The 8,769-nt window shown below is 35.3% G+C and overlaps 1 protein-coding gene across 1 annotated transcript in view; it reads right to left on the reverse strand.

Moving 5' to 3' along the window:
• Positions 1–8,769, reverse strand: part of CFAP47 (cilia and flagella associated protein 47) — a 963,244-nt gene that overhangs the window by 316,337 nt on the left and 638,138 nt on the right. The window lies entirely within an intron of this gene.

An 8,769-nucleotide genomic window follows, 5' to 3' on the forward strand; every position in this document is an offset into this window, starting at 1 on the left:
ATTACAACATCATACCTGAACTAAAAGAGTATCGGTATTAAGGCTACCTCCAAAATATGTATTAGAACCACCTCTGAAACATGCTAAGTTGGAAGATAGAATAAAATAACCTCCATCGTCATAGAGTTCATAGGGGAAGAAGGTATGTATGTATAAGTAGCAAAGTTGTATCTTGTTCTGGTCCCCCTAAACACCTCCTCACCTCGTTAGAATAATAAGTTTATAAGTATCTAGTATAAGGTAACAATAGTAGAAAGTAAGATTGCAAAGGGGAACCTAGAAAACACTTAAATACTGTGCCATAAATTAAGGAAAAATAATGGTTACATGCAAACTATCTCATAAATTAGGGGAGTATAAGATCGACTGATAACTGACTCATATATTAGCAAACAGTATAGTGTATTTCTACATATAGATAGATACATAGATAAAGTGAAATAGGAAAGGCCAAAATGCAGTTGTATGTTAGATAAGGAGATTATGTCCAAATCAAGACTTCAAGGAAGATACACAGGAAGAGAGTTTTGAAGAATGACACTGATGCAATCAACAATCCATTCCTCTTCTATTCAAAAGGCACATTAGGAGCCCCCAACATCAGTAATTTAAAAAAAAAATCTGTACCTCTTTAAAAATATATTTTTAAAGGGTAGTTGTGTGCCCTTCTAATAAAATGACTCATTTTGACAAGGGATTTTACTTGCCACTAAAGAAACAGAGGAGAACTAGGTTTCAGAAAAAATAAACACACAATATGGAACTTGAGAGAAATAAGTGAAAAGAGGAATTTTAAGGGTACTTACATGAAGCAAACACAAACATTCTCTATTAGAGAAAAAGTAATGTGCCACGAGCTGAAGTGATTTTAAGGTAATAAATATAGTATATCACTGACAGGCAGAACTAGTTGGAAACTAATTATATGGCATCTTTTCAACTTAAAATGTATTCAGAAGCACATAGATTTAGTGTTACTAGGTGACCAATAACTTCTTCATATATATATATATACATATACACACACACACATATATATATATATATGCAGAGAGAGAGAGCACTATGTTTATATATCTATATGTAGAGATAGGTATGTGATGTGATTATAAGGTACCTATTTTTGGGGGGAAAGGCAATTGGAGTCGTGACTTGCCTAATGTCATACAGCTAGTAAGTGTCTGAGACCGCATTTGAACTGAGAACCTCCTAACTCCAGGGCCAGTTGCTCTATCCACTGCACCACCAAATGCCCCTGTATTCTTTTTTTTTTAAGCAATTGGGGTTAAGTAACTTGCTCAAGGTTACACAGCCAGTTATTTCTGGGTGTGGTGCTGAGTATCTGAGCCCGGATTTGAACCAGGTCATCCCAACACTGGAGCCGGTACTCTTACTCGCTGAGCCACCTGGCTGCCCCTAAGCAATTGGGGTTAAGTAACTTGCTCAAGGTTACACGACCAGGTGTTTCTGGGTGGGTGCTAAGTGTCTGAGCCCGGGATTCAATCTCCAGGTCTTCTCAACACTGGAGCCGGTGCTCTTACTCGCTGCGCCATGCCCCTGTATTCTTGACAAGCATGTATCTTAAGCACATAATTCTGTAAGCCCTTATTCTACCTTTCTCCTCCCCCAATATTTTCTTCCTATTCACTAATACCTGAAATTCCAGAATATGAGCTCCATCCGTTTAACTGAAGACTTTAATATCTGTTCTCTATAATCACAACTTCCTTACCCTGCTCAGTCAGAATAATGAGACAAAAATGGAAGAAAAATAAATTGTGTAACTAGTGATTATAGCTTAAACTGATATCTCGTACTTTTACTCAAGTTGAAATGACTTTCCAAGCCTTTATTGACAGCAGGTTTTGATAAGAATGTAAGATCGCTGGTATCTCAGAAGTAAGGAAGGATGCTTCCCACTAGATTAGGTTAAAGGATTTAAAATTGAGAGGGACAATGGGGATGAGGGTGACAAAGGTAAACTTGACAACTGTGCCCAAAACCAGTGGGACTTTTAACTTCAAGTATTGCAATAGCAGTTACAAATGACAGGGGAAAATATACTGAGAAATAATTTTGAAGTAAAAGAATCTGATCAGTTGCAACTTCAAAAATGAAATATTTTATATCCCTGAGTAACCTTTCATAAAGCTAAAACCCAACATCTTTTTGAAAAATAGGAACTTCTAAAAATCCTTGTAATGAGTCCCTCATACGTAATATTTGAATTGCTTAGAAACCATAGATAACAAGTGAATCAAATAAGAATTAATAATTGTGTAGGACACTAAAATCCATCATTTTTTCTTTACCTTTTAAGGTGGCCTCTAGGAAGAAAGCTAAATCCCTTTGTTATGTCCAAAATGGCACCTTAGAACTGAAGGGAATATGGGCATGCAATGTATTTTGTGAATCATGAGTTTTAATGTTGTTTTCTAGAGGCTCATCACCAGTCATCCTGATCTATATCTTGCCACTGGACCCAGATGCCTCCTGAGGAGAGAGTGAGACTATTGACTTTTCACAGCCCTGCCTCACTTAAATCCAATTCACTCGAAATTTAAGTCATGACCTTCCTGTTGTAATTGGTTCTCTCTGAGAATAAAGAACAATAACAAAGCTGGTTTTTTTTAAAACTGAGAAGAATTTTATTCTAATGTAAATGTCTCTGGTTTGAATACATAGAAAACTTGATTTTTAAAAGTGGCTATCAGGATGGGGGGAGTCTTACTTAATGTTTTCCTCATTGGATGTATTTAAAAAGTCCTTTCCCTTACTGCTTAGGACTTTTGGATAAAGCCTGCTACACTACTCAAAGTACTTCTCTATACTGTTTTAAAAGATTTCCTCACTTTCCTTTGTTTTTATTTTAATTTTTAAAATTATTTTTTTATATTTGGAAGCACTTAATATCTCATCTTCCCATCTCCCCCAACAATGAAAAACATCCTATCAAATAGACAAAATTAACCAAAAAAAAGTTCAAATGTAAGCCATATTTTAAGTCCACTACCTCTCTGGTAGAGTAATATGCTTTAAATTTGGCCTTATAAATTATTTTTCCTATTACTTTAATGAGAGCATTAAATTCTTTCAAAGTTGGTTTTCTTTATATTGTTTTCATTGTATAAATTATTATCCTGTTTCTGCCCTTCTATGCCCATCTGATGTGGATACAAATGGTATTCCAAAGGTTAGAAGAAATAGTAAGGGTCACTTTCCCAGGCCACCTGAGGGAATTTAAGGTTTATTCTGTAACCCATCCTGTAGCTTGAGGGTATCCTAATGCCCTCTCTCCCTTATCTTGAAATGCCATGCAGCTGGCCAAAACAATTGCTTCCCCCCCCCCCCTTATCCTGTGTTCCCTGTCCTATCATTCATCTTCCTCATCCTGTCACGACAATTTTTCCTTATCTTGCAAGCAACCACTTTCCTCACCTTGTTTTTACTTATCCTAGCCCTAAACCTCCAACTCCCATAAGAAACCCTAAAATTACATAATCATCCTACAGTCTGTATAGTTTTGGTGTATATAAGCCTGGGTTGCTTTTTGTTTCTTTGTTTTGTTTTGTTTTGTTGTTCTGTTATCAGCCTTTGTTTAACTCCTTGCTAAATCTCAGGCCCCTGTGCTTTTACATGAATAAAGCTCCCATTGGTCTAAGTGAATTCTTTTACATCTGAACCAGCTCTCCCAACTGGCAACTCAAAAAATCTATTGACAGTAAGCTACCAATTATATATTCCATTGTGGGTAATCTAAGCCTCTCTGTAACTTTGTCATTCAAGAATTGTGTTATCCTGAGTCCCAGGCAAATAAATTTTAAAAAAGGCTATCTGAGACCATCCTTATCTAGGCAATTGTGAGCTCTGCTACAAAGAAGCTGATTTTGTCTGACCTATCAAAAAATTTCCAGGAATGCTTGCCTCTATAAAACAATTGTTAACTGCTGGATGGTGTAGATGGATCTCTTTAGGTAGTTTTCTTAGCACCTAGTACATACATGAATATAATCAATGAAGGGTTATAGAACTGTGTATGTATGTAAATTTAGGAATGAGATCATTAAATTAAACCCAATTTTCTACTTCTTTAAGGATGACTATTCCCAGTAAAAGAGGAAAAAAATGCAATTTCTTTCACTTTTGCACATCAAATAATATTTTTTGAGTTGTTAATCAAGAAAACCAGGTAGAGGAAAGAGGAATAATGGGTCAAGGAAGAAGAAAATATTTACAAAGACTTTTAATTCATTTGTTTACATGCAAAAGAATCTTTTAACTGAATGCTAATGATTTTGGTGGGTCATGTTTAAATTTCTGAATGTTTGATAACATTTCTTCAGTCTTTCAGAGTCTAAGCTCATTAAGAAAATTTCAGGGACAGCTAGATGGCTCAGTGAATAGAGCACCATCCCTAGAGTCAGAAGAACCTGAGTTTAAATCTGGCCTCAGACATTTGATTATTACTGGCTGTGTGATCTTGGGCAAGTCACTTAACCGCAATTGTCTTACCTTCCCCTCCTCTTCCAAGAAGAAAAGAAAACTTCAAGATTCTTTAGGGATTGTTTTTTCTGCATTCCTTTTGTAACAATTTCCAGACTGATACGACTTTCATAAATTCAATAATCTCTTTGTATAAGCTGACTTTGAAGACTATTCAAAACAATTGGGTTCTAAAGTAACAAAACTATAGCAAAACTTCTCTAGCTTTATGAAGAAAATGTGCATGTCTTCCAAATGGGGATACATTGAGATAACATTTACTAATTCTTCATTATACACATTAATGGTATAAGCTACCATATTAAAAAAAAAAGATTCTTAGTTGGATCTGTAATTTCATCAGTTTGGTTACTCTCACCACTGGAGCAGATTAATAACTTCTATATGCCTTCTTATTCTTAATCTGGACAATTTTTCTCCATATGTCTTTCTGCAAATTCATCATAGAGTAAACATCCAAACTCCTAAAGCACTTCCTGTGCTTCCTTTAATAGTACATAGAGACAGATATACTTACATATGTCCCTCCTCTTTTTCCCTTAACAATTTCACCAAATCACCATTGGTAAAATGAAACAACTTCCTTACATACATCAAACATTCACCTTTTCATTGTGCTTTGGTTCATCTGAAATTTACATATCCCATAATTCATAGCCTTATATAGCAACAAAGCAGATGCTCATGTTGGGTGCTGGAGCGGGGAGGATGTGGTTGTTTGAGTGGTAGCAAGAAGCTTGGCACTGAACAATTTCACAATTCCCTTTTTTCTTCAACTCTGAGAGAAGCACATTCCATTTTTCTGAAATTCTCTTCTCTGTCTCTCTTTTTCTCTCCCTCTCTCTCTGTCTCTCTCTGTCTTTCTACCCCCCCCCTCCTTTCACCCTCTCTCCCTCTTGCCATCATCTATGTATATCTCCATTTGAAGCATCTGTCCAAGATATCTGTGTTTTGATCTATTATCTGTATATCGCTTTCTGAGAGACAGAACAGTACAGTGGAAGATGTTCTAAATTTGGAGTCATATGATTCAACCTCAGCCACTTATACCTGTAACCCTAAGGAAGTCTCAACTTCTGCATCAGATTTTCCTTATTTATGAACAGTGGAAATTGGACTAGATAGCTGCAAAACTCAAGTTTTTTTTTGTTGTTTTCCCCCATAAATCAAGACCAAATTTGTCTGTTTTTAAGCTTCCATATATTATCCTTGTTCCTCTATTCTAAAAATTCTGGACAAAAAGAACCAGTCTAATCTGTCTTCCACTTGACAACCCTTCAATACTTGAACACAACTACCACAGTTCCCTTAATTTTTCTCTTCTCCAAGACAAACATCCTAATATTTTTCAAGCAATCCTCATATGAAATAGGGGGCAGCTAGGTGGTGCAGTGGATAGAGTGCTGGACTTGGGGTCAGGTGGACCTAAATTCAAATACAGCCTCAGATACTTCCAAGCTGTGTGACCCCAAGCAAGTCACTTAAACTCATTTGTCTGGACCCCCAGAATTGAACACAATGAGCCAGAAGTATTACCTCACTATGAATAGTAACTTTCTATGACTGTTTTTTTTTTTTTTTTGCCTTTCCAGGAGGGGAAGGTAGGGCTATTGGGATTAAGTGACTTGCACAAGGTCACATGGCTAGGTTTTTGTGTTAAATGTCTGAGGCCACATTTGAACTCATGTCCTTCTGACTCCAGGGCCAGTGCTCTACTCACTACATCACCTAGCTGTCCCTTTCTATGACTTTCTAAATGAAGTCCAAGACCATAGTCATTTACATGTTTGTTTCATAGAAAGCAGATCATATTGCTGGCTCATATTTAGGCCAAACCCATTTCTTTCCTACATAAAGTTTCCTTTGTCTATAACTTCTCCACCATATGCTTGTTAAGTTGAATTTTTGACGAATCTGATGAAATTCTAGGATAATAACTTTAGAGCTGAAATGGACCTAAGAAGTCATCAAGTCGTGCCCCCTCATTTCATATATGAGATTTAAAAATGTTATGTAACTTGAATAAGGTCACTTTTTGAAGGAAATTTATTAGTCTAATTTGAATTCAGGTTTCCTGGCTCTATCTGGTACTTTTTTTTCCACTACACCGTGCTGTTTCTCTATTTAATATCATTCAACTGTATTCTCTAGTTTGATTAGGGTTTTGGTTTGTTTTTGATACTGATTCTGGCTTTCTCTTCCATCTTTGTGTCATCTATAAATCTATTAAACATGTCATCTATATATTTAACAAAGCCATTACATTTAGGATAGATCAAGCACAGATCCCTGAGTGATTCCAAAGGAGCTTCCTATCAAGCTGATTTTAAAACATTAACCACTACTTTTTGAGTGTAGTGTACTAATTATATTTTCTCTATAGGGAAAGTCAGGGCCCTATGGCTCATCAACAATTCAAATTTGGTGAGATGCATTGAATCCCACCCACATGCCAATATCCAATTACGAGATAATCTTCAACATGGTCACACTAAGCAATGAATCAGGTCAATAGGTATTTATTACCTATTTACTATGTTCCAGGCACAAGCTGGTGATAAAAAATACAAAATTTGAACAGGAGAAACAAGTACATAGATAAGTACAAAGAAAATAAATACAAAAATAATAAACTCAAATAAAGAAAATAGTTGTGCAACATGAGTTAGTAAAGAAGGAGCACACTAGCAGTTGGGAGGAATCAAGAAAGAATGTAAAAAGTAGTGCTTAAAAATCATCATGGAAGAAAGAATTTTCTGGGGTAAAGAGAGATGAGGAAGGAGTGTATTCAAGGCAGATAGGTGAGTTCATACTAAAAAAAGAAGATGGAAAATGTGAGGGATATAATATTAATAATTAACAGTAATTAAAAAAACTACTACTAATGATAATTTTAAAGGACAGTTTGGATAGCAGAATATGAGAGGGGAAATGATACACAATGTGGTTGAACAGATAAGTTGAAGTCTGGTTGTGAAAGTATTTAAAAGATAGAGCTATTTGTATTTTATTCTAGAAGCAATAAAGTGCGATACTGTCAGGTCTATACTTAAGGAGAATCACTTCAACCACGATGTAGAAGAAAGATGAATAGAGACTTAAGGTAGGAAGATCAGTTAGGAGACTGTTGCAATAATCTAGGTGAGAGTTAATGAAGGTCTGAACCAAGCTTGCAACTGTGTGAGTAGCAATGGGTTCAAATACAAAAGATGTTGTGGAGGTATAACTGGCAAGATTTAGCAACAAATTATCTATTAGGGATGAAGAAAGTCAAGCAAATGAGGAAAATGCCCTGCTTACAAACCTAGAATTCTGGAAAAAATGGTGGTGCCTTAGTTAAAAATAGGAAAGGTTAGAAGAGGGGTGGGTTTGGGGAAAAAAAAGGTAATTGGTTTTCCATATGTTGATTTAAGGATATCTCTGAGATAACCACTTTGAAATATCCAATAGATACTTGGTGATGTGGTACTGAAGCTCAATTTGAAGATGAAGTAATCAAAGCTATGTTTAGCCACTCTAACTCACTAACTGATTGGAGAAATGCAAATTAAAACAATTCTGAGGTGCTATCTCATACCTATTACATTGGCTAATTAGGACAGAAAAGGTCACAAAAAATGAGCAGGAAATGTTTCTAATTCAACAAAGAAATGTTATGCAAAATGTGCCTAAAAATCTTCAAAAAATAATAATGTAATAACTACAATGAGAAACTCAGAAAGGAGAATAGAAAGAACACAAGAATTATGAAAGTAATTGCAAAGCACAGAAGGATTTAAGGTATAGGTAACAAGTTAAATTAGATTTTGATGAAAAAGTCTGAAAGGAGAACCACTAATTTAGAATCAAGGTAAAAAGGTTTGTTTGTTTTTAATGTAGCAGATACCCCCCAAAAAAAAGAGAGAAAAGAGGGGAGTCTGAACTAAAAATACAATAATACATCAAGAACAATAATAAAATTTATAGCAAAATTATTAAAGAGAGAGTTCTATGTGCCTTTTAATCTTACTACATCTATGACGTTGGACAAGTCACTTAACTTCCATGGCCTAATTTTTTATCTTTAAATTTAAAAAAAAGACTCTGATTGTTCTTAAAATGATTCACTTTCCATTCCTAAGTTCTAGTTAGAGTTAAGATCCTTATGTCTCATAATAAAAGATAAATGGCAAACAGAGCTCAGAGATAATATTAACATTAATAGTTTCCTAGAAAATTAGAGAGAGTGAGAGAGAGAGAGAGAGAGAGAGAGAGAGAGAGAGAGAG

Source organism: Petaurus breviceps, unplaced genomic scaffold (genome assembly GCF_028583685.1).
Source record: "Petaurus breviceps papuanus isolate PSGF00001 unplaced genomic scaffold, PetGlider_PUasm1.0 90603, whole genome shotgun sequence".
NCBI lineage: Eukaryota > Metazoa > Chordata > Mammalia > Diprotodontia > Petauridae > Petaurus > Petaurus breviceps.